This window comes from Chinchilla lanigera, unplaced genomic scaffold, assembly GCF_000276665.1.
Source record: "Chinchilla lanigera isolate Chin_1 unplaced genomic scaffold, ChiLan1.0 scaffold00003, whole genome shotgun sequence".
Taxonomy (NCBI): domain Eukaryota; kingdom Metazoa; phylum Chordata; class Mammalia; order Rodentia; family Chinchillidae; genus Chinchilla; species Chinchilla lanigera.
This window is the reverse complement of record NW_004955404.1, coordinates 3726053-3752978: the sequence shown is the minus strand read 5'-3', so window position 1 is coordinate 3752978 and position 26926 is coordinate 3726053.

Here is a 26926-nt window from a genome sequence, read left to right as displayed (position 1 = left end):
TCTAAGCTCCTCCGATGATCAGGAAAGCTGAGTTCCCATCAGGAAAGCCAATGCCACAAGCTTCTCCAGGAGACTGAGCAGTGCACCATCTTCCCCTCTGGAGCCAGGAAGTGATGCTCAAAGTGAGGACCAGAGCTCTCCCAAAGTGAACTGAAGCCATTCTCAGTGCCAACAAGGTCTCAAGCTCCTTAGAGGATAAAAACAGGTAAGTTCATCTGGAAAGCCAACATGGCAAGCTCCTCCAAAAGAACCAACAGCTCCTTCCAGCTTCTACCAGCTCCCACCAGCCTTTCTCTGCTCCCAACAGCCTAACATCTTCTCCAGTTCTACCTCTTACCATGCTTACTCAGTTCAGCAGGGGTTCCAAGCTGACCACCAGCTGTCAATCCACCACGGATGGCTTTTATCAGATTGAGATAAATACAATCTATTCCAGTTTTTGTAGGGTTTCATCATAAATGGGTGTTGGAATTTGTCAAATGTTTTTTCTACATCTATTGATATAATCATGTATTTTTTGCCCCTGGTTGTGTTAATATACTGTATGACATTTATTGATTGTGTATGTTGAACCATCCTTGCATCACTGATGTGAATCCCACTTGGTCATGGTGAATAATTAGATGATTTGCTGAATTCTGTTTCCCAGTATCTTATTGAGGATTTTTGCATCTATGTCCAACAGGCAGATCAACCTATAGTATTCTTTCTTGGTTGGGTCCTTCTTTGATTTTTGTATCAGGGTAATGCTTGCTTCCAGGAATGAGTTTTGGAGTATTGTTTCCCTTTCAATTTCATTAATGACCTTGAGAAGTAGTGGTATTAGCTTTTCTCTAAATTTCTTGTAGAATTCAGCTGTGAATCCAACAGAGCTTGAGCTTTTCTTTGTTGGTAGGGTTCTTATCACATTTTCAGTTTCATTAATTGATATTGGTTTGTTCATAATTTTTATACCTTCTTGACTCAGCTTTGGTAATTCATATGTATCTAAGAATCTGTCCATTTCTTCCACATTTTCCATCTTATTAGAATACAAATTCTCAAGGCATAGATTATCTTCTGGATTTCTACAGGATCAGTTGTGATTTCACCCTTTTTATTCCTTGTATGGATTTGAGTCTTTTCTTTCCTTTTTTTGATAAGATTAGCTAAGGATTTGTTTATTTTAATTAATCTTTCAAAGAACCAACTTTTCAATTCATTTAGTCTTTATATTGTTTACTTGGTCTCCATTGCCTTAAATTCAGCTCTAACCTTAATAATTTCCTCCTTCACATGAGATTTGGGTTTGACTTGTTCTTCCTTTTCTAGAAGCCTGAGGTTCAATATTAAGTTAATTATTTGAGTTTGCTCTGTTTTCCCTGTATGGGCATTCACCACTATAAATTTCCCTAATAAGACTGCTTTTGTTGTGTCCCATAAGTTCCAGTATGTTTTACTGGCATTATTGTTTAATTGTAGAAAATATCTAATTTCTTATTTAATTTCATCTGTGACCCACTGGTTGTTCAGGAGGGTGTTATTTAATTTCTATGTGTTTTATTTCCAATTTCACTTGACTATGGTCTGATAATATGCATGGGATAATTTTAATTCATTTGCATTTACTTAAGCAAGTTCTTTGAACTGGTATGTTGTCTATGGATCAAATATCTAAATATTAAAACTGAAATACTAAATCTGCTGGAAGACAGAATAAGTAGAACTCTTGAAGACACTTGTGTAGGCAAAGACTTTATGAAAAAATCCAAATCACACAGAAACTATCACCAAGAATCAACAACTGGGAGATCATCTTATTGAAAAGCTTTTGCATAGCAAAAGAAATCACCAACAGAGTGAAGCAACAACCCATACGATAGGGAAAAATCTTTGCCAGTTGTTCCTCAGACAAAGGACTAATATCTTCACTATATAAAGAACTCAAGAAAATCAGAGCCCCTAAATTTAAAGACCCAATCCCAAAATCTGGAATAGATACTTCTCAGATAAAGAAGTAGAAATGGCAAATAAATATATGAAAAAGGTGGAACATCACTGATCATTTGAGAAATGAAAGGTGAAACAGTACTGAGATTCTATCTCAACCCAGAAAGATTGGCTCTTATCTAGAAGTCAAACAATACTAAATGCAGATGAGGCTCTGGGGAAAAAGGAACTCTTCTCCACTGTTGGTGGGAGTGTAGACTGGCACAACCACTGTGGGAGTCAGCATGGAGATTACTCAAAAAATTAGGACTAGAGATTCTGTTCAACTCAGCTTTGCCTCTTCTTGGTACTTTGCTGAAATAATTAAAAGTATCATACCACAGTAATATATGTATACCCACGCTTATCACTGAAGCAGTTTTTCATACCTAAATCTCTGAAACAGCCCAAATGCCAATCAACTGATGAATAGTTAATGAAAATGTGGTTTTTTTTATACAATGGAGTACTACTCTGCCACAAAGAAAGATAAGCTTGGAGGCTGGAAGGTAGCTCTGTGGCACAAGCACCTGCCTGGCAAGTGCAAGGTCCTGAGTTCGATTCCTGGTACCAAAAAACAAAAAGAAGGATAGACTTGAGACATCTCTACTAAATAATTGCACCTTGGGCACATTCTCTTAAGTGGAGTAAATTGAACACACGTGTAAATAATGCATTGTTTCTCTGTTGTGAGAAACCAAAACTGTAAATAAGGACCAAAATGTGTAATAGTATTATGAAATAGAAAATTTTCCAATGGAAAGGGAAACTAGGGAGAGGGGAGGGGAAGTGGAAGGAAGGAAGGAAAGTGGAAAAACTGGTGAGAAAAGAAAGGAAAATGGAAAGAAAGCTTATGTTAATAAGGGAAGGAAGAGGGGTTGAAAGGAGAAAAAATAATCAAGTTATATCATGGACAGGTACAAAGTACTTGTACAAAGTACCAAATAATGAATGTAATCACCATGTGTACCTAAATGTACTAATAAACTTAATTAATAAAAAGAAATACACTGCCTACCCTAATCATTGAATTTAAACTCTTCCTCCTCACCAAGGCATCTTTAATCCCAATTTTAGACTCTGGTGATATAATTTTCTTGAGCATAAATACACAGAGGCTTCTCAGAACTCTGACAAGGTTCTGACCCAACATAATCCAATACAACATAAACAGTTCCAACAAAGCTGTCCATCACTTTTTTCTCTTTCTATTAACACTTTAATTATTTTCTTCCCAAGAATGTGCTTATTTCCCCCCTATTCTCTTTTTATCATCTGTTCATAATCAATCTCTATTTCCCCATCTGTGAAATAGAAGTACATAGCTTAAATACTAACGGATTTTTTGCCTTGGATGCCAACAGAAATCACACAAGAGTATGGTGTTTAGTAATGACCTTTAAGATTACAGATTTAAACTGTTTGAAACAAACTTTAGGAAACTATTTCATTTATTTCCTCTATAAAAATTCCTAGAGTTTAAAAGTCCTCTGCTAAATTAGCATGCAATTTTTGCCTCAGACATATATTTATGGCTTGTGTCTAGATGTTCCCCCAAAGCCTCATGAGGTAATAAGTGGGGCTTTTCAGAGGTGGCTGGATCTAGAGTGTGTGATGCTGGACTCAAGGGCTTATGATGGCTAACTTAGTCCACTGATTGACTTGGCATCTTTCTGGGTAGGATTAAGGGAGCCCCATCCTGGGTCAAGTGGATAAAATATAAGGTATAAGGGGCTGGGGATTTAGCCTAGCGGCAAAAGCACCTGCCTGGCAAGCGCAAGGTCGTGAGTTTGGTTCCCGGTACTGGAGGGGGGGAAAATATATATACAGTATAAAAAGAGGGTCGCCTCTTACTGCTTCTCTCTTGTCGCCTCCTGCTGTTGCTGCTGCTGCTGCTGCTTGCCTTGTGCTGCCTCCTGCCTGCTGTATGATACCCCTGTGCCATACCTTGGTGCCAGCCGATTATGGACTAAAACCTTTATAAACCATAAGCCAAAAGAAACACTTTCTCCTTTAACTTTGTGTGTTGGATATTTTGTCTCAGCAAGAGGAAAAGTAACTAAAACAACATATCACTGATTTTACTTCTCAGAATATAACTGTAGTGTTTAATTAATGACTTGATATGCAACATGTACTTCTTATTACCTAGAAGAGATCTCATCAATAGGACAGAACTAACAGGAGCTGTTATACTTGGGCTCTGAAATATCCTCCAAAGTCTCCCGAGCTCAAGACTAGGACCCAAGCTGAGGGTACCATGGGGAAATGATACAAACTTTAGAAAGTAGAACATTGTTGGAGGGAGTAAGCCACTAAAGGTGTTGTGGCTTAGATCTGGAATATCTCCAGAAGTCTTGCTCTCAGAGGTAGGGCTTTTGGAAGGTGATTGGATCATAAGTAGCTTGATCCATTGATGAGTTCACAGTGGAATGGGCTCTTCCAAGGTGAGATCCGTTTGGAGGCTGTGGTTGGGGGTGTAACCTGGAGAGGTATATCCTTGTCTCTAGCTCTTCCACACCCCCTCTGCTTCCTGGACAACATGACAAAGCAGGTTTCCTCCACCAGGCCATTTTGTCTGCACTGGAGGCTACCACCATGGACTGAACCCCCTGAAACTGCATAACTCACAAATCTCCCTCTCCTTCTCTCTCTCTGTCTCTCTCTGTCTCTCTCTGTCTCTCTCTGTCTCTCTCTCTCTCTCTGTCTCTCTCTGTCTCTCTCTGTCTCTCTCTCTCTCTCCCTCCTTCTGCCTTGTGTGAGATAAGCAATTTTCCTTCACTACACCCTTGCACCCTGATGTACAACCTAATCATAGGTTCAGCAACAATGGAGGTTGACCATGGACTGAAACCATTGCTCAAAATAAATCTTTCCTCTTTTTCAATTGCTCATGTTAGGTATTTTGTCACAGCAACAGAAAGCTGACTAACACAGAAGTCATTTACTTGTGTTAGAGGAAAATCTATAGGCAAGTTGAAAAATATTTTAACCATATTTGAAATAGTCCTCAAATTTCCAGACTACCTAATTGTCAGCCTATAATCTATTTCTGTCCAGGGTGAACAGGTCCCAAGAACAAGGTACCTGCAGATGAATAGAAAAGCAAGAGAAGAAAGAAAAACAAGAGAGGCAAATTCTGGGATCAGGGGGCTTGCAGCCTCTTGGACTGAAGCCCTGATTGCCATTTTCAGTAACCTTTTATTGAGAAAGAACAAAGGGTGCAGCTATTACAAATGGGAGGATATCAACAAGTTTAGTGAGGACAATACAACTCAATTACCACAGAAATAAGACTTGACTTAGCCATCATGTTATCATTCCTTCGGGCATCTTCAGCAAAGCATCTAGTGCTGTCCCTCTGCTTTCTGCAGGGACACAAGTGCTTCGATCATTTCCTTTCCACCAATGCTATTGCTAGACTTCCTCCAGAACCAAACAATCATATGGCTTGGTCAGGGCTGAGGTAATACACTGAAAGAGTAACTATAGAGTGTCCTCCTCCACACCTAATTTATTTTTGCTTTTAACAAAAGCACTCTTTAGCATTCCACTTTTACCATGACAACATGAATGCATCCTTGTTAAAGCACAGGGCCGTAGTTAGTGCCCAAACATGGCACAGTCTCAGTGACAGCTTGTTTATTTTCACACCTTCGTGCACACTCCACCACCTTGGTCTGACAGCCATTATGCTGCTTCCTATGTGTCTCCCTTGACAAGCAGGTTGTCCCCGGTTGCCCATGTGTGACCAGGTGGTGGCAGCTGGGTGTCCCTGATGTCCTCTCTCCCTGTCCCTCTCCCTGTCCCTGACCCTGTCCCTCTTCCTCTTCCTCTTCCTCTTCCTGTCCTCCCTATCCCTCTACCCATCCCCCTCTCCATCCCTCTCCCCCTCCACCTCCTTCTCTCTTCCTCTCTCTCTCTCTTTCTCAGAATCAGTAAAAGTTTAAAATTGTTTTCTTTTTCTTCTGTTAAGCTCTTTTCACCAGCTGTATGTAAACACCTCACTCCGTTCTGCATCTCTCCTGCCAGAGTCTCTCATGAGTGTTTAGGGAAAAGTCAGAATTTCCATGTTGCAAAACCTCCTGCTCTGTGCTCCAGTCCTGTGGCTTAGTTCTAACCTGACTCCCATAAGCCCAGCTAGGGAAGCCTGACACTCTGCCAAGCTGCTCTGATTCTCCCAGAGAGCTCAGCAGTGCTATACAAATGAAAAGACAAATAAACACCCTTTCTGTAGGATTCCACAGGTGTATTCCAATCCTCTGCAGTTTAATGCAAGCTCAAAAGCACTGTGCTTTTTAACATAGCACCTGAGTGCCAGTGTGAGGGGCAATGCTTGTGTCAGTGTGTTGGGTAAAGGATGATGATGTCTGACATTATAATCGTACATTTTTCATTAAATTTCAACAGTGTAAGTAAATTTTAGTTGGGTTTTTTGTTATCAATGTCTAGTAAGCTAATGAGTTCATTTCCAACATAACCTGAGCCAAAAGTTTGCCATTATAGATGCCATATAAATGCAACATCTGTTGAACCTTGTTCTCCAACCTCCTTACAGTAATCCACCGGAGTTGGTACTATTTCCATGCATATTACTAAATCAATCACAACAGTGCAGAGAACAAGAGACAGAAGCTTAGAACTTTACTATACAAAATTTAAGGAATGAATTTTCTAATATTCATAAAAATACTTGGGCATGTGCCAAGTAATATCTCTGAATATTTTATGTTAATGTAATGCCTGCTGATATTTTACTAAACACCAGGTCATAATCATAAATATTAGGTTTTATGTCAGACAAATGAAATATTCCTTTATGAAACATTACATCAAAATAGAGCCTCCAGCAAGAGTGCTACCGTCTGCCTTTGTTTCAGCTTGGAAATAACCATTTTTCAAAATGCTCAGGCCAACTTCAAAGTCATTTTCCTAGCTTTCAAATACTTGCTAATAATTATCCTGCCCATAGTCTGAATAGAAGAGGCTCAAAGGCAATATTTTCCAATGTATTTGCATTTGAGTCCACAGAAAATAAAACTAGAAATAAAAAACAACATGATCTTATTAGGTTTTCTAGGATTCAAAGGCATGTCTTCCAAAATATAAATGATCAGTGCAAACAGTGCTGGTGTTTCCAATTAAAATATTTGCTTATAAATATCCTCCTGGGACAGCACTGGTGCAGGTCTTCTGCACATTCATCCACACATGTCAGATCACATGTGTCAATCAAGAGTATACAAGTGTGTGTCTTTGTCTGTGTGTCTGTGTGTCTGTGTGTCTATGTATATCTGTCCATGTGTGTGTATGTGTGTGTGTGTGTCTGTGTACGTGTGCTCATCTGTCTGTGTACCTCTGTGTGTCTGTGTCTGTGTGTGTCTGTATGTGTATTACTGTAAATTAAACTTGAATCCAGAGCCTTTCCACTGGGCGACCTCCTGAGCCAGTTTTATTTTCTATTTTGAGACAGAATCTCACTAAGTAATTACATTACCTTGGTTGGGCTCGAACTTGCAATCCTGCCACCTCATTCTCCCGGAGTGATGGGATTACAGACATGAGCCACCTCACCCATATCCGGTGGATAAAGTCTTTCATTCAGTCTCTCTACAGAGGGCCCCAAAGAAGGAGCAGCATAGCTGACCGCTGGGGAATGCATGTCCTCCCCTTTTGCAGCCCAGTTCACTATGGAGAGGTGGCAGCTGCCCCTGCTGTTATTTCCACACTCATCTCTCCAATCTCACATTCTCTTCTCCTTATAGAATCATTATCCAAGCTTTGCCCTGGCCTTTCTACCTTCTTCTGACTCCACCTCTAGATTCCCACCTAGGGCCTTCATGCCAGCTACAGATCCAAAATATCACTTAGGATTAGAATCTGCAGCTGTCAGATGAGGGAGGCACCAGGGGATGCGTCCATCCCGTGTTCCTGGCATCTGCCACCTGGCTACGCTGAAAACTTTCACCCTGTGTCCTACAAACAGAATTGCTTCCCCATAGTCCTTTTTGTCCCTAATGCCTCACCTCTTCCTCAGTGCTCGTCTTAGTTCCTTCCCTAACTGCTGGAACAAAATGCCTAACAAATCAAAGGAAAGGTTTATCATAGCTCTGGGTCTGTAAAGGTTTCAGTCCACAGTCTGCTGGCTCTGAGGAAGGAGGGTGTGGTAAGGTCATAGCAGAGGAGTGCTGCTAATGACACATCATAGAGAAAACAAAGGGAGATCCAAAGAGAAGCTGAGGAGCTGGACATCCCCTCAGATCATGCCCACAGTGACCGCCACTTCTGAGCAGGCCACACCTTCTAATAACAACTCAGCTATGAGCTTCATCATCTGATATCCTTCCAAAAGTCCCACTTACGATTGCCCTGATGTGGGTCTTCCAAACCCAGAACTACGCTGAGCCGATTTAGTTGGACGTTTCTTCCTCGGGTTGGCACAGTCTCACAGTCTTGCAGTTATGACCGTGTGCTAGTCACTCTCTCATTGTGACCAGAGTCCCCAACACCTGCAGCTTAAAGCACAGGAAAATAAGTTTAATGTGGCTCACAGTTTCAGGGGATTCAGGCCATGGTCCTCTGGCTCCAAGGCAGAAGCAGCACGGCCAAGAACGTTGTGGTGCAAAGCTGCTCACTTCCTCTGGGGCCAGGAAGCAGAGCACAGGGGATGCGCACCAGTGAGACATATGCTATCCAAAGGCACATCCATGTGACCCATCCCACCTGGGCCACATCTGGAAGGCACATTCAGCTGTGAACAGTTGTGGATTAATTGACTGGTGAAGGTAGTGCCTCCATGGTGCAATCGTCTTTCCAGGAGTATCTTAATCTGGTCAAGGTGGCAATTAAGTTTCACTGTTACAGAAAGAAAATTTTACACCATAACCAGTTGTTGGATTTACAGAGGTAGACTGTAGAATACCTGCTCCATATGCACTACTCCATAGGCCTACTACACTGAAGAATAAGCTTGAGAATATTTGGATAAAGTTATCAAAGATTTAAAAAGAATATTTGAAAAATATTAACATGAACTTTTGATTAGCATAAAAAATATAGTGATTGAAGTTAAAATGTCAAGATGTGGGTAATACGTTGGCTGGGTGTGCTTAAGAGAGAATCTGTCTCTATGGTTTGGCCTGTCCTAGAAAATCTCTTCCTCGTCATCATCTTCTGACTCTGTGTTTAAGCCTTTTGAGAAAAGGCCTGTCTTTGTATCCTTAGACTGCATAAAGATCCATCTTCATCAGTGTGGATGGCAGGCATCACAGTCCATAAAGGGCCAGAAATAGAACAGGAAGAGTAAATCAGGGCTATCTATTTATCTATCTGTCTATCTATCTATCTATCTATCTATCTCTATCTCTTTCTATCTCTGTTTCTCTCTCTCTGAATTGAGACATACTTCATCTTTATCTTCTCCTGCCCTGGAACACTGGCTCTGGTTCTCAGATCTTTGTATTTGGACTGAACTACACCACCAGATTTCCTGAATCTCCAGGTTGCAATGGACTTCCTGGGGTATATCCAGGTCCAATTCTTGTAATAAATTTCCTCTGGTGTCTATCTCCTAGTGGTTCTGTTTTTCTAAAGAATGGTGCCTGTGTACCAAGCATCCTAAAGTGTGAGTTAGTGGAGAGATACATGGCAGTAGTATAAGAAAAGGATTACTTTTAAAGATGATTATACTGACAAAGAGAAAGGATTATAAAGCCATAGTTTTGCTAAGAATGAATCAACATTGTCCAACAGTTGATAGGAATTTAAACATTTATTTAAAGAAAGTGTTAATATGCCAGAGAATGGATTTGAATAAATTATAAAGAACAGAGAACATATGAACAAAAATAGAAAACATATAAGAGAAAATAAAATACACAAGCAGGTCAATTAAGTCAGGAGACAAGGTGGAATGTCAGAGAAGGTAGCTTTATCTGAGCAGCCATCCAGAGGAGACGATGGAAGCCTCTTGTCCACACCCCATCTTGCCAGGAAGCAGACTTAGGGGTGCTCTATTCAGGTGCTTGAGGGGTGTTCTCAGACAGGTAGTGTCCTCTCACAGTGCGTGAAATTTGGTCAGAGATTGGTGTGCGCCTTTTCACAGGGAAGCACATGTCACAAGATGAATGTCTGGACCGTATGGGCCGATCAGGAGATGCTTTGCAGGCCTTCATGCAAATCTCAAGGACCACAATCATTATTTCCTCAGGCCTGTTTGCCAGTGTGGAGTTCCTGACATACTGTACAGCAGACAGCATGGGGCCAGCGAGCCACCCCAGGCCCTTCGCTAAGCACCAAATGGAGTGACAGAAAGTATTGTTAGTGCTCTACTTTAGCATGAATGTCAGCAAAGTGGTCAGCTGGTCACAGCCGGGCACAATCACTTCTTCATTCAATCTCCAACCTTAATAAATGTCTTCCTTCAACAAAATCAGATAACAATATTTCTCACCATAAGATCTTTTTTTGTACATCATCTTTTCCTTTGGTGGTATATTTTTCCTTATGTATCACAAGAAGATATCATATACCCAATATTTTTATCATATTTTACAATTTCCATCTACTTACTATTTTTCCTTCTCATGATTAGTTTATAAATATATTCTTTAAGTAACTAATTCAATTTCTAATATGTAAAACCTGTACTTGAAATTATCCCATTTGTCCTTTGCATTTTATTTTTCACTTCATTGATATTTTCCGTACAACTATACTGAATTTTGTATTTACTGTCATTATAATAACCTATGTATTTATCAGAGAAGATTTTCCCTATTGAGATCATGAGGAAAGTACACTTCGCAAAAACTTCAACTCCAAAAGTATGCATTTCTCATCTGTTCTCAGCATATGTTTTCATTTCCTTTTGTGGCCATATTTTTCCATATATCTCAGTTGTACTTTTCTGTGTTTACTCAGCAATACAAAAAGGCCCCTGTTTTGATGGTTACCTCTTCTCTGTCCCCCAGACCATCTTTCCAGGTGATAGCGTGCTTTGAGGAGAACAACAGAGCCAAAATGATGCACAAATATTTTGATATTTTGCAGCAGTCTTTCTGCTGGGAACACACAGCAAGAGAAATGATCAGCAAAAGCGGTGCTCAGGATGATCTTGAGAAATCTCCAAGCTCAATACAGGGCTCTTCTGTTCATCTCGCTTACAAAACATTCCTGCATTAATTCAGGCATTTTTCTCTGCATGAATCCCCCAAAATTGCACCTCAATTCTTCCTTCTTAGGCCAGGCATGGTGGCAAATCCCTGTAACCCCAGCACTTGGGAGGCTGAGACAGGAGGATCCTTGCTAGTTCGAGACTAGCCTGGACTACAAAGTGAGCTCAAGGCCAGCCTGAACTGCATAGCAAGACCCTGTCTCAAAAAGACCAAAAGATAAAATAAAATAAATTCTTCCTTCTCTGCAGTTACAACATCATAAAAACTGTACAGTTTATTCATTTCTATCATTTCTGTGTCATTTTCATGTATAAAACTATCTCGAAGAGCAAAGTCTTTTCATATACCTCTAATGATTTCATAAATCCTATTTTTACCAAGCCTGGTGTGTGTTTATATTTCCAACATACAACAGCTGATGGAGTGTCTCTCACATTTGTGTGTCCTAACTTACTATTTCTTTACCTTGTACTTCAGTAAAACATTTGGTGTTACAAAGACAACCCCCAGAGGACTTGCCTGTGGAATAGCTAGAAGGGGTGGATTTCCAGGGCATTGCAGAGGTTGGTGAGACTTTATGATGTATAAACAATTCTCTTCATAGCAATTGAGATGAAATTGTTTGTTTAAAAGGGAAGTAAACCACTGAGAAGTTAAATTTCAATCTCAGAAGTGAATCAGAAGAGATTTGAAAGCAAGCATTGTCATTTTCTTAAGTTATAGTGCAACATGTACTGTGTGCCTGGCCCATGATAAATGGTAGCTTTTGGGGTTGGTGTGGCTGTGGTTGTCCTGTCCAAGAAACAGGCGAGGAAGAAATTTTCACAGAATCTGCAAATACAAGTGATATTCAAGCCAAACCTTTAATCTCTCCTTAACCTACACAGTGATTACAGCAGTAGCATTAAGGGGGAAAAATATGACCCTAGGAATTGACTCTCCAGTGACTGATACTGTCCTTAGTAGGAAATTCAAGTACCTAGCAGGACAGGGCTATGGTGACAGCAGATCACAGCAGAGCAGAGATCTCAGATTTCAGCTTGGGCTTAATCTTCATCTCAGAGGGTCAAACAGCTACAGAAAATGGAATAGAGTGAACCACAAATCTCCATTGTCTAGATCAGAACTGCTTTGTGCTGCTTCTCCCTGGGCTTTCACTTCACTTTGGTGTGGAAACCAGTGGAAGTTTTTGAAGGATGAGGTGAGTGGGCTGATTTTCTTTCAGGACAGGCAGTCGGGGAAGCAGAAGCTGAGGCAATGTCAAGATATGATCATGACTTTGACTGGAAGGTTAGTAATTCCTGCAGAACCAGGAAGATGAATTGAAAGGAGAGGCTCTCGTGCTCACTGATATGATTATATTGAAGATGTGAGAGAAAGATTTGTCCAGAACAAGTCCAAGATTTTTCTTGAGCCACTAAAAGAATATAGGTGGACTTGAGAACACTGTGTTAAATGAAATAATTCAGACACGGAAAACAAGTATCATGTGTTCTCTTACACAGGAAGCTTAAACAAACTGAACAAAAAATACAATAGTGATTACTACAGATGGGAGGCAGACATGGGTGATTCAATTTGGTCAGTGTGCTCTGTGTCCCTGTATGAAAACATCATATTGAGTCCCATTAATACATGCAATTAATGTGTGTTAATAAAAAACGTTTTCAAATGCAGATGCTATTTGGCTGTAGAAAGGAAAAGTCTGAGAAAAATAAGAATTTTAGTTTTAAACATTTTAAATTAAAGTTGCCTGTTTAACATTCAAGTGGAGATATTGGAAAGCCCATTGGACATAAGATCTGGAGTTTTAAAAACCTCAGGACTGCCAAAATATAGTTGGGTGTTGTCAGTATATGGGTGGGAGCTGGCCCTCGTGATCCAGGAGGGGAGGATAGTGACAGAAGATGAGAGCTCTCAAAACTGAGTGCTTAGATGGAACATCACCAAGTCAGGTGCTGAGGAAGAAGCCCAAGAGAGGTTGACTCACCTGAAAGTCAAAGAAAGATTTGAGAAAATGATTAACCCTCCTGTGCTGATGAGTGCTTAAGAAAGAAGAAAAGAAAAGCCAAGAATTGATTACCAGTTTCAGCACCCATGAGATAATCAATAAGACCTGCAGCAACTTCCAAGGTGGAGCTCTGAAAGTACAAGATAACAAGAAGGGAGGTGCTGATGGGCAGCAGGCAGCGCAGACAGCCCTTCCGACAATATGGCCTGTGAAAGGAAACTCCAGGATGGGGTGACAGATGAAGATCGTCTACCGAGTTAATTTTACTTATTACGGGATACAAATAAAGTCTTCCCACAGAGGCGCTCGGGCTGCCAATCCCCAGGGACAGAAGTACTGCTACACGTGGTGGTGAGAATAAGTGGAAGGTTTCTTCAGTATTTTCTACTTTATCCTCCAGTACAGAATGAAGATTGGGAAGAAAGTATGTGAGACTGGAGTAAAATTATAGTTAAGTACACAGTAGAGGATCAGTCATTGCTGATGATGAACAAACCTCCTGAAATTTCAGTGTCTTTGAAAAGGAAAGATGATGAATCCTGCTTTCGTGAGCATGGTGCCAACTGGGGATGGTTGACTGGAGCCTGGAGGATCCATGTTCAAGGGTTACAGGTGCTGGTGTTGTCAATGAGTTAGGAACCATGCCGGAGGTGTGGCCCGCAGCCCTCTTGTTGTGTCCACTGGCCTCTCATACACCCCTTCATCTTCACCAAGTCACAGTGACAGGACCCCAAGGACAAGCATGCCGAGAAGACCCAAAGGAAACGGTATCACTCTGTGTGACTCAGCTGTGCATGCCACAGGGCATAGGGGTGTGCAGTCTCTCAACAGCCAGTGAGCGTTCTTGCTTCAGTGATAATGGAAATAAAAGCCAAGGCTTTCAGCATGAATTTATAGGAAAACCTTCAACTGGAACATAAGGAAAAATGAAGGGAACACAGCTCTGAAGAAGATCAAATGGCCTTCTAACAAAGGAAAGCAAGAGAAGACAGAAGAAAGGATTCAATTTAAGAAACTGAAATGTTGCAGGCCTAAAGAAGTGGATCATGCTGGCCCAATAACAAAGAAAAAGGGCCAGATTCACAGGGTGCTATGGTGGGCGGGGTTCTGGCTCATCATTACCTCAGTTCTGGTTTTTGTAGCTCTGGAAGGGTTCTCACGGGTTGAGGAGCAATCTTGTTTCCAGGGGATGATTGTTCCCAGTCAGGTGAACACTGCAGACTCCTGGATGTCGCCCCAGCGGGTCCTGGACCTAGGTTTCGTAGAAGATAGAATCAATGCCTCTGGGAATCCTGGGAACTATTTACCCTTGTCTTAGAGTCTAGTCTTGAAGGAGAGAGACTAGGGAAATTTAGAGCGAATAAACTTATTTTGCAACTTTTTCTAAATGATTAACACATCAAATCCAAATTTTAAGATAATAAATGATTCAAAATGAAAGTCAAGCTGTGTTCTCCTTTTAGTTACCTATAGGTTATCTGTGGGCCCAAGTAAAGTGTCATGGGTTTTAGCGGAAACCACTTTGAAGTCCATGTCTGCCTCCGAAGAACACACAAATCACGCTGTTAATGAGTAGCAGGTTAGGAGCTCAGGGGTTTCTTTGTCCTCTGTGCCGGTGCTGGTCTCTAACTGTGTCAAGTCTGCCAACCCTGGCCACCCGCAAGGTTCACCCGAGGTTAAAGGAAGGTCCCTTCCCCGCACACTGTTACAAGGATGTAGAGTCCACCTCATGAGAAAGGGATCGCGACGCTGCTGTTTCCGTCTTTCAATAAAGCCACAAAAAGTTCATCTAGAAGAGTGGCAGCAACTGGGGCTGGAAAGTGTTCTGTGACTGAGTGGGCCTAAGAATTCCCCAGAATTAAATGTCATAAATTTTAGGAATTTAAATGTGGGCACACATTCACGCATGCACTAGATAAAGATGTAAGATATAGATAGCCTTGGGGTTCTCCCAGGCAAAATAATAAGCAACAAAGACCATTCATGGAAAGGGACAGAACACACACACAGAGAAACAAGATGAGCAGATACATGGAGAGGACAAGGGCCTGGGATGAAGGCAAGAACGGTGGCCGCTGACCTCTCAGAGGTGGAGACCATCAGCTGGAGATACTGAAGGTGGCTGGTGGTGCTGATTTGAAAGCAAGATGCTCAGCTTCGAAGTGAAAGGGGATGAATATTATTAATCATGACAACTTCTAAGCCTGAAGAATGGTGGTGAGAAATTTAAATAATGACAGGCTAGGATGGGACAAAAATGGCCTATGTGAACATCAAAAACCCCAGGAATAGTACTGGAGAGAGTAGTGACAAATGGAGTGTTGAAAACTTTATATAACAAGGAGCAAACTGGAGGTCTGTGGCTGACCGAGTCTGATCAATCCCAGTTCGCAGAAGTAAGTAAAGCACTGAGAACTTGGTGTAAGAGAAACAGAAGCAGGACTGGCACCCAGAAGCCCGGGGTCCAGCACCCACCTCATAAGCACTCATTCTCCCAAATGAGGGTACAGAGTGTGAGCCAGCCCCGACCAGCACCCTTGTTCACAGGCAGCTGTTGTCAAACCATGAAAGGAATCACCACAACCGATGAGTCCAATATGTCACTGACATCTGATTCTGTGCAGACTGATTTTCTGAAGCCCATCTTTCTCCTTTTCCTGTTGGTGCTGGAAATTGAATCCAGAGCCTCAGGAATACTAAGCCTGTGCCCTACCACTGAGCTACATGTACACCCCCTCAGCCCACCATTTCAGTCCTGTGGCACCCTGGTTACATGCTTAAATATTCTATGGCACGTAGGTGATCTTGGGTTTTAGCAGACTGGGCCACAGAGGCAGTACAATTGGTGAGCCCTTAGTCATATAACCTGATTGTTGCATAGATATTGTTTTATAATTGTTTGATCACCTATTTTTACAGGCTAATCGTTACACTTATGGGTGACTTACAGACAACAAAACATGTGTACCTGAGTGGGCACAGTAGAAACGCTGGGGCCGGTAAGGTAGCGTCTGTAGAGGAAAAGGCAGGTGGTCTTAGCTGGGGCCTGCACACACTCCACACGGCTCCAAGCACAAGCGTTGAGTCCAGACTGTCTCCCAACTGTGTGGCTCTGTGATTTCTTATCTCAAGCCAAATGTTCCTTAGATTTTTTAGCTTCAAAGTCTGTGTGGAAGCACACATACAAAAATACTAAGAAGGTACAGTAAAATCTGATTGCATGTGCTTTATTTTTATGTGCTGTATATGAATTTCTATGGATATTTACTATGAGATTTCATCCAAATAGCAAAGAACCGTGATGTCATAATAGTTGAACTTTGTAAACAGTGCCGTATCTGAGGCACACAGAGTGGGATGAACGCTATAAGCAACAGACCAACACACGGAAGCCAGCTCGCCTGGCAGAGGCTTGGGTCTTTCCCCAGAGAAACATGATAGAAATACCCTCTCTTTATGCTCAGTCTATTTTTAATAGTTGAAACCAAAAATTGCAAGAGTTTTAGTTTATAACCAATTCTAGTGCATTTGATTTTACACCAGACTTCAAAAACTTGTGCTTGATTTTATATTTATCTTTCCTTTTTCTAACACAATTTAAAAGCATCTTGCTTTCTTCACAGTAATCGGAACATGAAATATTACCTGGTGTTCCCAGTGTAACCCAAGGGGTTACTTAGCATGTCTCTACAAGACTCTAGGGAACTCTGCACAAATGTTGGAAAAACACATGCTGACAATGTCATTAAAAAGGAAGAAAACAGATGGTTCTTTGCCTTGAATTTATGCAGGCAATTTTATGTGTTCAGGACAAGTTCAATTAAATAACAATTTCAACAGGAGGGCAGCTAGCAAATAACTGTCCACACATTTTCTGTTTTAGAATAAATGACTCTGGTTTTTTCCCACTTCTTCCTGCCCCTTTATCCTTGGTGAATATATTTGACATTTTCAGTCTTAAGACAGCAAATTTGAAAACCATTTACTTTGTTTTGTCACACTATCTAAACTGTCATTACCTTGGGCATAGGGCAACAGTACAGCGTAGTGGCTGGGGGTCTGTGCTTTGAGGAGACAGATTGGATTAAAATCTTTGGAAAATTCACCATTCCATACTCCATTATATTATTGGTTTGCATGAGAGAAAATAGCAGTATCAACCCCATGAAACTTTTGTGAGAGGACAGAATTTAGAGAAGAATACCTGGTACATAGAAAAGATTCAACCAAATTTCAACATCCTGATAAATATATATGCTTGGACATACAGGCATAGAACAATTCCTACTTTCTCTAGACTTATGGTTCTTTAATGTGATTTAGAGTAAATAGAAAACTATCTTAGCCTCAATAACCTGAATTTTTCCCTGAATGCTTTTCCATTTTTCCCTTAACTAAAAGTGTCCCATTCAAAAGTAGAGATGACCACAACAGTAGAACTGCTGCTCATCAGCACGGAGCCATTTTGTATTTCTTACCACACAGGGGCTTGGAGACAGATTTCACATCACCATAGTGTCAGTATAGGAGGGGTTAAAAAACTAGTGGAGTCATTCATTGGCTTAATTGTGAATAAAGTGCTATTTCCCCACGACTAGGTTCTGTCCTGTCCCCATAGCTAGTGTGGAGTTCTGTGAGCACATAGTAGGCAGTGGAGCGGCATGGGTCTGCTGCAGCAGCAGGAGTAACAGCCCACACGAGCCTTGCTCCCATTCCCAGGATACCAGGAAGGTTCTTCTATGGCTGTAGCTGTCATTCCAGGTGGCTATAACTTCCATGTTCTTAATGGCTCTGATTAGGAGGACAAAGGACACTGTCTGTATTGTGCTCAAGGGAGCAGCTTTGCATGGATCTTCTCTGGGTTGGTTTTAGCAAAAAGCCTACATTTTTCACTGAAAACATACAATTCTGGTTGTATACTCCAGGTTTCCATTTCCTAGAGAAGGAGGAAGTTGTGGAGCTGCTGGCAAGTGAATAGAACCTTATTTGCATATAGTGAATTAAGACCACTGACCTTGAAGCCCATTCCCAAAGTCTGATTTCATTTTCTGTACTTACTGCTTCATTTTATTTTCCCTATTTGACACATAATAATGTATACATTAAATATTTATCATGTGCAGCATATTTCAGGTCTCTATACATTGTACACATCATTACTTCTAGCTCACTAACAAATGCATTAATCTCATGTAGCTATCATTATTGGGAGTGAGCATTACACATTTATACCATATTTTTGAAATATAGTATATTGTCATTAGCCATAGTCACCCTGAACTTACTTTTTGGAAATGGAAATATACAATTATGGATTCTGCCTTTTGTATGTTAAAGTAAGAACTACACTGGGAAATCCTGTCGAAGTGCTGAAGCCCTGAAAATTTCTTAAATATTATAATGTCCACAGAATGCCAGGTAACCCTGCCAAGAGCTCTTCTGAGTGTGCCTCATGCCCTGTACACAAGTGTTCCCTGTACACAAAGTACAGAAGGATATAAAAACTCATGTTGCTCAGAAGCTGGAGGAATGAAATCTTTATGTTCTTATGAGGTCATCCAAAGTATGTATTTCTAATTATTATAAAACTCCAAGTTGCTTCAAAAGTTCAGTTTTGAAATTCCTATAATAGAAATAAGCTACAATAATTAATTTCCAGGTGAATGCAAAATATTGTCAAATACAGACAACAATCACTACATAATGCATCCCTTTATATTTGCAGTGCTTCCAATTTTTCAAAATGCCTTCCAACATAGTGCAGTAGAAAAGCACATTTTTCAAGAGTTTATATATGAATATTAGAATAAGCCACTAAATTAAATGATTTTATTAAACATTTGTAAAATTAACACCTTTATGACACAGCTAAAAATGTAATAACAAAGCTCAACATAAACATATATAACTTTAGCAGCCAGTGCTTGCATTTAATTCTATGGTATTTGCCATTAGCATTAGTATTTGCCATTAGCATTAGTATAAAGACCAGTAGATATTATGAAAGGGAAAAGAAACCTCTCAAACAGAATAAAGACCAGTAGAATCAAATTGTTAGGACACGCCAACAAATACATGGTCATTTTTTGACATAAATTCCACATTAATAAAATGGAAAAAGTCATTTCAACAAATGGTAATGTAACAACTGGATAAAGGAAAATAAAAGAGAAAGGAAAGTGTAGAGAGAAGAGAAAAGGAAGGGGGAGGGAGGGAAAGGGGAAAGGGAGGGGAAGGGATGGGAAGAGAAAGGAAATTAAAATTCAAGCTAAAGATTCTAGACGAGAAGTATACCTAAGAACAAGCCTGAGAGAACATCTTCATGGTCTTGTGTTAGCCAAAAATTTCTTAGGCTTCATGTAGCACCAACTGTAGAAGAATAACTGGACTTTATCAAAATTAAAAACTCTTCCTTAAAAGCCAGTTAATAATATGAAAAGAAAAGCCAAAACAGGGACAAATAGTTACAATGCAAATATTTCACCAAAATCTACGTCAGATCATAATTTTGAAGACCTACAACTGAATAATGAAAAGATAACTAACCGTTTGAAGAGTAAACAGGAGGGAACCTAAGTCAGGTAATAGCTTCATAGACATAGATTTTGGTCAAAACTCATCAACCTGCATGGTTAAGCTTTGTACATCACTGTATGTAAATTGTATAAAATAATATAAATTTCATTGATAACGATTTTTTACCAAGTTCTACTCATCTTGTGAAATTTAAGCAACCCAAGAAATAATTAGATTCAATATTTTAACCAAAAAAAATCAAAAATTAATTTCCTATGTTGTGCAGCTTTATATTTAAAAGCTGACAATACTGAGTCTACAGCCTTCATATGTTTTTCCATGTTTCATACTTCTCAGGTCAAACTATTCTTCACCACATTCCTTGAATCTTAATTCCTAGAACAGAAGAGAAATCCTGTCAGTAGGAGACACCATGACAGTCAGATCACTGGGTCTTTCCATGTAGATTGTCATTTGGTCTGCTGGTCTCCTTATAGGAAATTTTTGTAAGTCTCTCCCTCTCTCTCTTTCTCTCTTTCCTCTGTTTTCCTTCAGTTTCATAGACCATGATCTACAAAAATTGCAGTAAAGTCTTTGATTTAAACTGTCCGATCAACTGGGAAGACATGTTCCTCATAAATTTATTCCACTGACAAACTGAATCAAACATATGAGTCATTTAGATGTACAGTAAAGAATACAGAATTGTGATTTAATTACTCAAATATTTATTTAATTTTGGGGGGTTTTTTAGTCATATTTCTTTCAATTTTCACTTATGACAAGGATTGAAAATATTTCATAAAGGCATTAACATAACATATGTATGTTAAAATGTTTATGGTCTTAGATTGTTGCTGTCCGTGCAGGTAATGAAAATGTCATGATGCTCTCTCCTGCACTTGTGGTCTCTTGTGAATGTCGTTCTCGATGACCTCTCTTGCCCTGTCAAAGCTATGACAGGTGAAGGCAAGTTCCTTCCCAGGCAGAAGGGTACTAGTGCACAACATGTACAGGGAAAGGAATACTTCAAAATACAAATTCGGTTGGAAGTTTAGTGTTAGAGTAAATGGCAAATGAGGCCAGGACATAGAGGTAGATTTCAGCTAGAAGAAATCATGAAAAGCATCATGATTTCCTTGATGTACTACAGTACCATACATTGCTAGCATCTATCTCTTTAGGTAATGTAAAGAAAGTAATTTCTTATTAACCACATTCTGTCAGTAGATGATACTGAGAATGTGAAAATATGAAGCCTATGACAAACAATGAATGAAGAGCTATTGTGATCCCACAATACTATGTTCTTCAAATCACACTGAAATGTGCAAAATATATCCGCACTCTTCTTGTGTTCTAATATCAAACAGAGCTGAGGGCTTGGCTCATTCTGAATGAACTGTGGTAGAAAATGCCCCCCTCAGCTAGTCTGTTAGTTGCCCAATTAATAGATCCTGTTACAAGTTCCTAGTACTTCTGTCTCTTAGAAATAGCTGATCACTATAATGCATATTTTAAGAACCAATCAAAGACAGCCAAGTACTCTGCATTTGTACTTTCCCTTTCACCTCCATAGAAACTCCCCTCCCTGGGCCCTCAAAGCCTGATATTTTGAAAATGATCCCAATCAGTGCCTGATGATGTAAAATAAACCTGCCTTCAAATCCTGGGTGTCATTTGATGTTTCTTTTTGCAGCTGCATCTAGTACACTGCCTTGGAAGACCGACTGCTGATCTCTTTGGTCACTAGTCCTGGCCTCCATGGAGCAAGGACCCCTCCAGTTCCCGGTTGGGCAGGTGCATCCTCTAGATTTCTTGAGTTCCTTGGAGGGCTAGAAAAATATTCTTGGTTCCCCACTGAGTGGCTCACATCAGACCCAAAAGGGAGGAGGATACAGTCCGGTCTGGTCATGGGATAAGGTAAGACCCCTGGAGCACCTACTTAGTCTACCTGTCAGTCCTGTTCAGCTCAAGCAGAAGGAGAGTCTGATCAATTCTCGTTAGTCAGGACCACCCTTGAGAGAGGGGGTTAGAATGTTTAACCTCTGATTGCCTATTAAATGGAAAAATGAGTGGAATGGACAGTGTAAGCCATAGGCTGCTCCATCTGTGCACCAAGACTGGGAAGCAGTGATCATGATGCCTGATGGGGCCCTCAGCAGTGGTTCTTTGGTGACCAAACATGGCATGAAGGGAGCCTTGCACCCTCCTTAACTAAGGCATGCAGAAGTCCCCATGAGGGGTGTGAAGAGGCATCTGAGTGGTTTCTCTCTGAGGGGCAACATTTGTCTGTTGTACCATCATTCAAGGGTACACAACACACATGCAGGAAGTCAGACGTGGGAACTAATTAGTCAAAACCCACAGTCCCTGACTTCAGGAGAAAAAGCATTTCTGAGATTACAGAGTTAAAAATGAAACCAAACTACTTAAACAAAAAGTGGCCCATTCTTCCTGAGAATTCCACTTTCACACCCTTGTCCATGACCCCACTTGCTGCCAACACCTATAACTTCACTCCCTGTTCCTTCCTCATCCACTGCCAGCCAACTAAACTGGTTCCAGACAGCCACTGCCTGCATTCTGCCACAAAGGCCCTCGCTCCAGAGCCTTCTGCATCCTAGCCTGGTCAGATGGTGTCTTCTAACACCTGAGATGACTGTCAGCAGTTCCTTCTCAGTTCCGCATTTTGAGTGAGGAAAAACTGTACTGTCAACCCTGATGAATGAGTCGCCATGCCTTTCCCAAAGGTCTCCCCACCTGAAGCATAAAATCAGTTAAGCTCTTCTCAAAGATATTAAAGAAGGGGGAACAAAAAGGAAAGTCCCTTCTGTCAGTAAAATGTTGCCATCACTGGAATAATGGGACTCTTGCCTCTTGCCTCCTCTGCCAGGCACAAACTTGAGCCTGGAAGGACTTCTCCCCATACCACTTCTGAGAAGAAACCTCCTCTTCAATTTAGAAGTAGCCATCTCCTTTGCACCAAGCCAGTCGGCCTCCCTCTCGTTTCCATCACCTTGCACTCTGGGGTCCTCCACCCACATACCCTTTTTGGACTGCTGTCTCCAGACACCACCAAGTTTACATGCCTAGATTGAAAAGATATCTTCTTCTGCTTGTGGGTTCCTCCTGTAAGATCCTGAGACAGGACAAAAAGGCCAACTCACTTGGACACAACTGCTACAAATGTTTAAGTGCCCTCCCACTATTTTGGGGAGACTCTAACAACAGATTTGGCCACTCCAAGACAGCTTGTTTTTCTGTTCCCTTCCTGCTTGCTATCATGGTCCACTGGGCCCTGAAACTGGGCCATGGAAAACCTGCTTCTGATTATGAAACTCCATCCTTGGGCAATTCCCACCTTCATCAAACAGTCTCCTGCCTGTAAAGCAGATCAGGATCTCCAAGCTGTTAATGCCCCCACAATTGCCCTCCATATACATTGCCTCAATCTTTTGCCCTCACCCACAGCATGCTGGTACACTTTCCTGGACCTAAAAAATACCTTCTTTCACCTTTGATTGGATCCTGTCAGCTAGCTCCTCTTCACAGGCCTCACTCTGGACTCAAAAGTCAACTTACCTGAATTCCATTCTTAGAAGTTAAAAAAACTTGTTTACCCCCTTTGAAAATGCCTTCACAGCTGAACTTGCTAGTTTTCCAGCACAAAATATCACTGCACTTCTGATTAATGACACCTAAGCTGTCTGCTGGAAAGACACAACAGCTCTACTGCAATATCTGGCAGAAACTGGTTGCAAGAAAGAAACTGCAAATTTCTTGGAGCTGCTGTCTTCTATAGAATCTGGATCCTTGTGTTCACAAAAACAATGATGTTTACTCAGACTGTCAGCCCCTTGGATCACCCAGTGACCAACCTGTGCAAATAGTTGGATCCAGTTGCTAAGGGTTGCCTCCCCCTTGCCTTGCCACTATCCTTCTGATCAAGAAAGCTGACAAGCTCACCTTAGGCAGAGACTTAACTTTCCAGGTGCCACATGCTGTTCTTGACCTCCTGAATAACTATGGACCTGTCAATCCTGCCATGTACCTGCCCACTAAACTGTGCCCCCTAGACCACGACTGCCTGGCACTGTCTGAGGAACTGTTTTCAAACCAAGAAGACTTCAGATGAACCCCCCAGCAGATGCTGAGTGCATCCCGTTTTCAGACGAAAGTAGTTCTGTTAAGAATGGAGTCTGACAAGCCAGGCATGCTGTGGTCACCTTGGACAAAGTTATTTTAGCCAAAGCTCTCCAATTACTGCTTTCCTGCTGTTGGAAACCTGCCACCACCAACACCAAACATGATTTCAAAATAATCTAGTCCAGAGGCCTCAACCCCCTCCAGGGATCCAATTGACAGAAACATCAACCCAGCCAGAAAAATTTTACCCAGTACTCCTGGAAGAATCAGAATCGGACCTGCTCCTGCAAGCTCAAGCCACAGGACTGGCACCCAAACCCCTGCAACCAGCTCAGGCTTCAGCATCTGTGTCACTGGCCCTGAGCTCCCACCATTTAAAGATATACATACAGATTTAATGTTCATCTGCACCTACCCAGGCTAGATGAAGACATCCCCTATCTACCTAAAAAGACAACAGAAGTATGCATGGTCCTGCTGTAAAAAACTATCCCTAAATATGGCCTACATTTGACCATTGGCACTGACAACAGGTCTGCATTTGTAGCAGAGATAACTTTAAGAAAAGATTAAATGAAAACTACATAAAACATACAGGCCATAAAGTTCTTTAAAAGTTCCCTACATGAATCGCTTATAACCAGTTTAGCTAAAGTACCAACGATCCCTATAGACACCCCTACATATATATATAACCCAAGTACATATTAACTACTTCTACAAGTTTAAGAACTCTAACTTTACATTCACCATTCCAGCATTCTGGAGAGTTTACCTGGACCAGACAGTTCCTCTGAGGCTCACTCTGTAAAAATGATGCATTCAAAGCCATGTTCTGGTCACTCCGGATGCTGACCACTGCATGTACCCTGAAGCCTGCGGACACCAATCACAGGACTGCTCCATACCTCAATGCATGGTTACCCTTGATTTTTGTGCCTTTTCAGGCTGCTTTCCCCAGTCCTTGCTTTCATTTCAGCTTCCCTATGTGTTTGGTATCATATTGTATTTTGCTTTAGCTCTATGGATAATTGCTCCAAAAAAACTAAAAATAACCAGTAAGGCCCAAATAATAAAGACTTGATGAGTGTCCAAGGCACACTGGACACTCTACTAGATCAAATTAACTCCTTTATTCCTTTGTCAGAGTCAACTTAGGGAGAAACCTTATAATAACAGAAACAAACCACAAACTCCTGGTGGGGAAACTTAGGGAGTTTGGCTAGGACCCATCCTAGGAACACTGAGGGCTCTCATGTTACTGCTTCTAGTAGGACCTTAGCTCAAAAGATCACATGTAACATGCCCAACAAAGACTTACAGGGGGAAATGTAGCAGAAAATGCCCCCCAACCAGTCTGTTTGTTGCCCAGGTAACAGTTCCTGCTACAAGTTCGTTTCTTCTGTCTCTTAGAAACAGCTGGTCACTGTGATGAATATTGTAAGAACCAGTCAAAGACAGCCAAGTACTCTGCCTCTGTACTGCCCCTTTTACCTCCATAAAACCTCCCTCTCGGGCCTTCAGGGCCTGACATTTTGGGAATTATCCCAATCAGTGCCCGTCAATGTAAAATGATCCTGCCTCAAAATCCTGGGTGTCCTTTCAGTGTTTCTGTTTGCCATTGTAAAACCATATATGTGGAGTTGTTTGAAAGATGCATTTTACAGTGTACATGTGTGTGTATGTGTGTGTAAGGATATGTATTTGTGTTGAGAAGATAAAGTCCTAAAGGATAGACATTTTTCTTTCTTAAAACTCTTTAGAGTGGCTTCTTAAAATAACACATGTATATAATTTTGATGCCTAGAAATATGCAATTTTTCAAAAACCAAAAGCCGTTCCAATTGTGCTCAGGATTGTAGGGGAGAGTTCAGAGGAAACTCCACTGCTACAAAAAAATGTTTAAAAACAAATGCAAATTCAAAGGGCAGTGATCAGGCAAGCACAACTGAAATCTTCACCCACCAGAATCTCCAGGTCAAAAGGCAACCAGTGGCTCACAGATTTCAGGAGCTGCAGCTCCCAGCAGCAAGAGATAGGCTGGGAGGGCCTGCTTTCCTGGGAGGGCAAAACTGGATGCTCCAGAATAGTAGACCTTAGCACAGCCTGTGCAAACCCTGTTCTGAGGCCCTGGCTTGCCTCAGTCAGCCCCTGATTAACTCCTACAGTGGCATAGGTCCAGTTCCTAAGATGTGAGCCCTGAGCAGGAGCACTGGCTTGGGAGAGGTGGAGACGAGCAAGTAAGGAAGGCTAAGGAAGAACAGTGCCGTTACCTGTAAGGTGGCTTCAGTCTGAGTCCAGGGCAGCTATGACAGCCTGTAAGGTGGCTTCAGTCTGAGTCCAGGGCAGCTATGACAGCCAGCTGTGTGCTGGCTGCCTTTTTTCTGCAGGGGCACTGGCCTTCAGCAGCTCTCAGTCTCCCACTACTGACCCCTGGAGACATGAGGGAATACTAAGGTCAAGCCACTGGGCCTGGTGAGCCCCACTTTAATCACTGTGTGGTGCCTTCTGAGAGTAGATTCTGAAGGAATCACTATCAAATTCTGTTAATTGCTTAAATGCCCTACTGGTTACTCACATTCAGCACAGTCTGAACTGAATTCAGTGTTTTCTTCTCAAATCGTGTTTTGACACCCACTTCCCCTGTCTTAATCTTATTATTAGCCTCCCAGACACAGGAGCATGGGATTTTGAAGTCAAATTTACTTCTTCCTTGCTTTTATTCACTCATAAATAATTCATTAATTCTACAAATATTGCTGTGAGGAACTAAAATAGTGCTGGTGACACTGAATCAAATAAAACACAGCCTCTGCTTTCCACGATGATTATATCTACTGGTGGTGGGCGGGCAAAAGACAAGTAAATCAAGACCTATGGGACAATATGCAGCATGTAAGGCAGGACAAGGGGGGACTGGGGACAGGAGGGGAGACACAGGGAGTCTTCAGGGGGTCCATTTTATCAGATCCTGGAGGGTGGAACAGAGGGAGCTAAGTGCATGGAGGAGAAGCTCAAAGTTGATGGTGGACTCCAAAGCAGAGAAGGCTCAGACCAAGGGTGTCCAGTCAGCATGCAAGTGCTCCATGAGTACCCGATTGGGGTG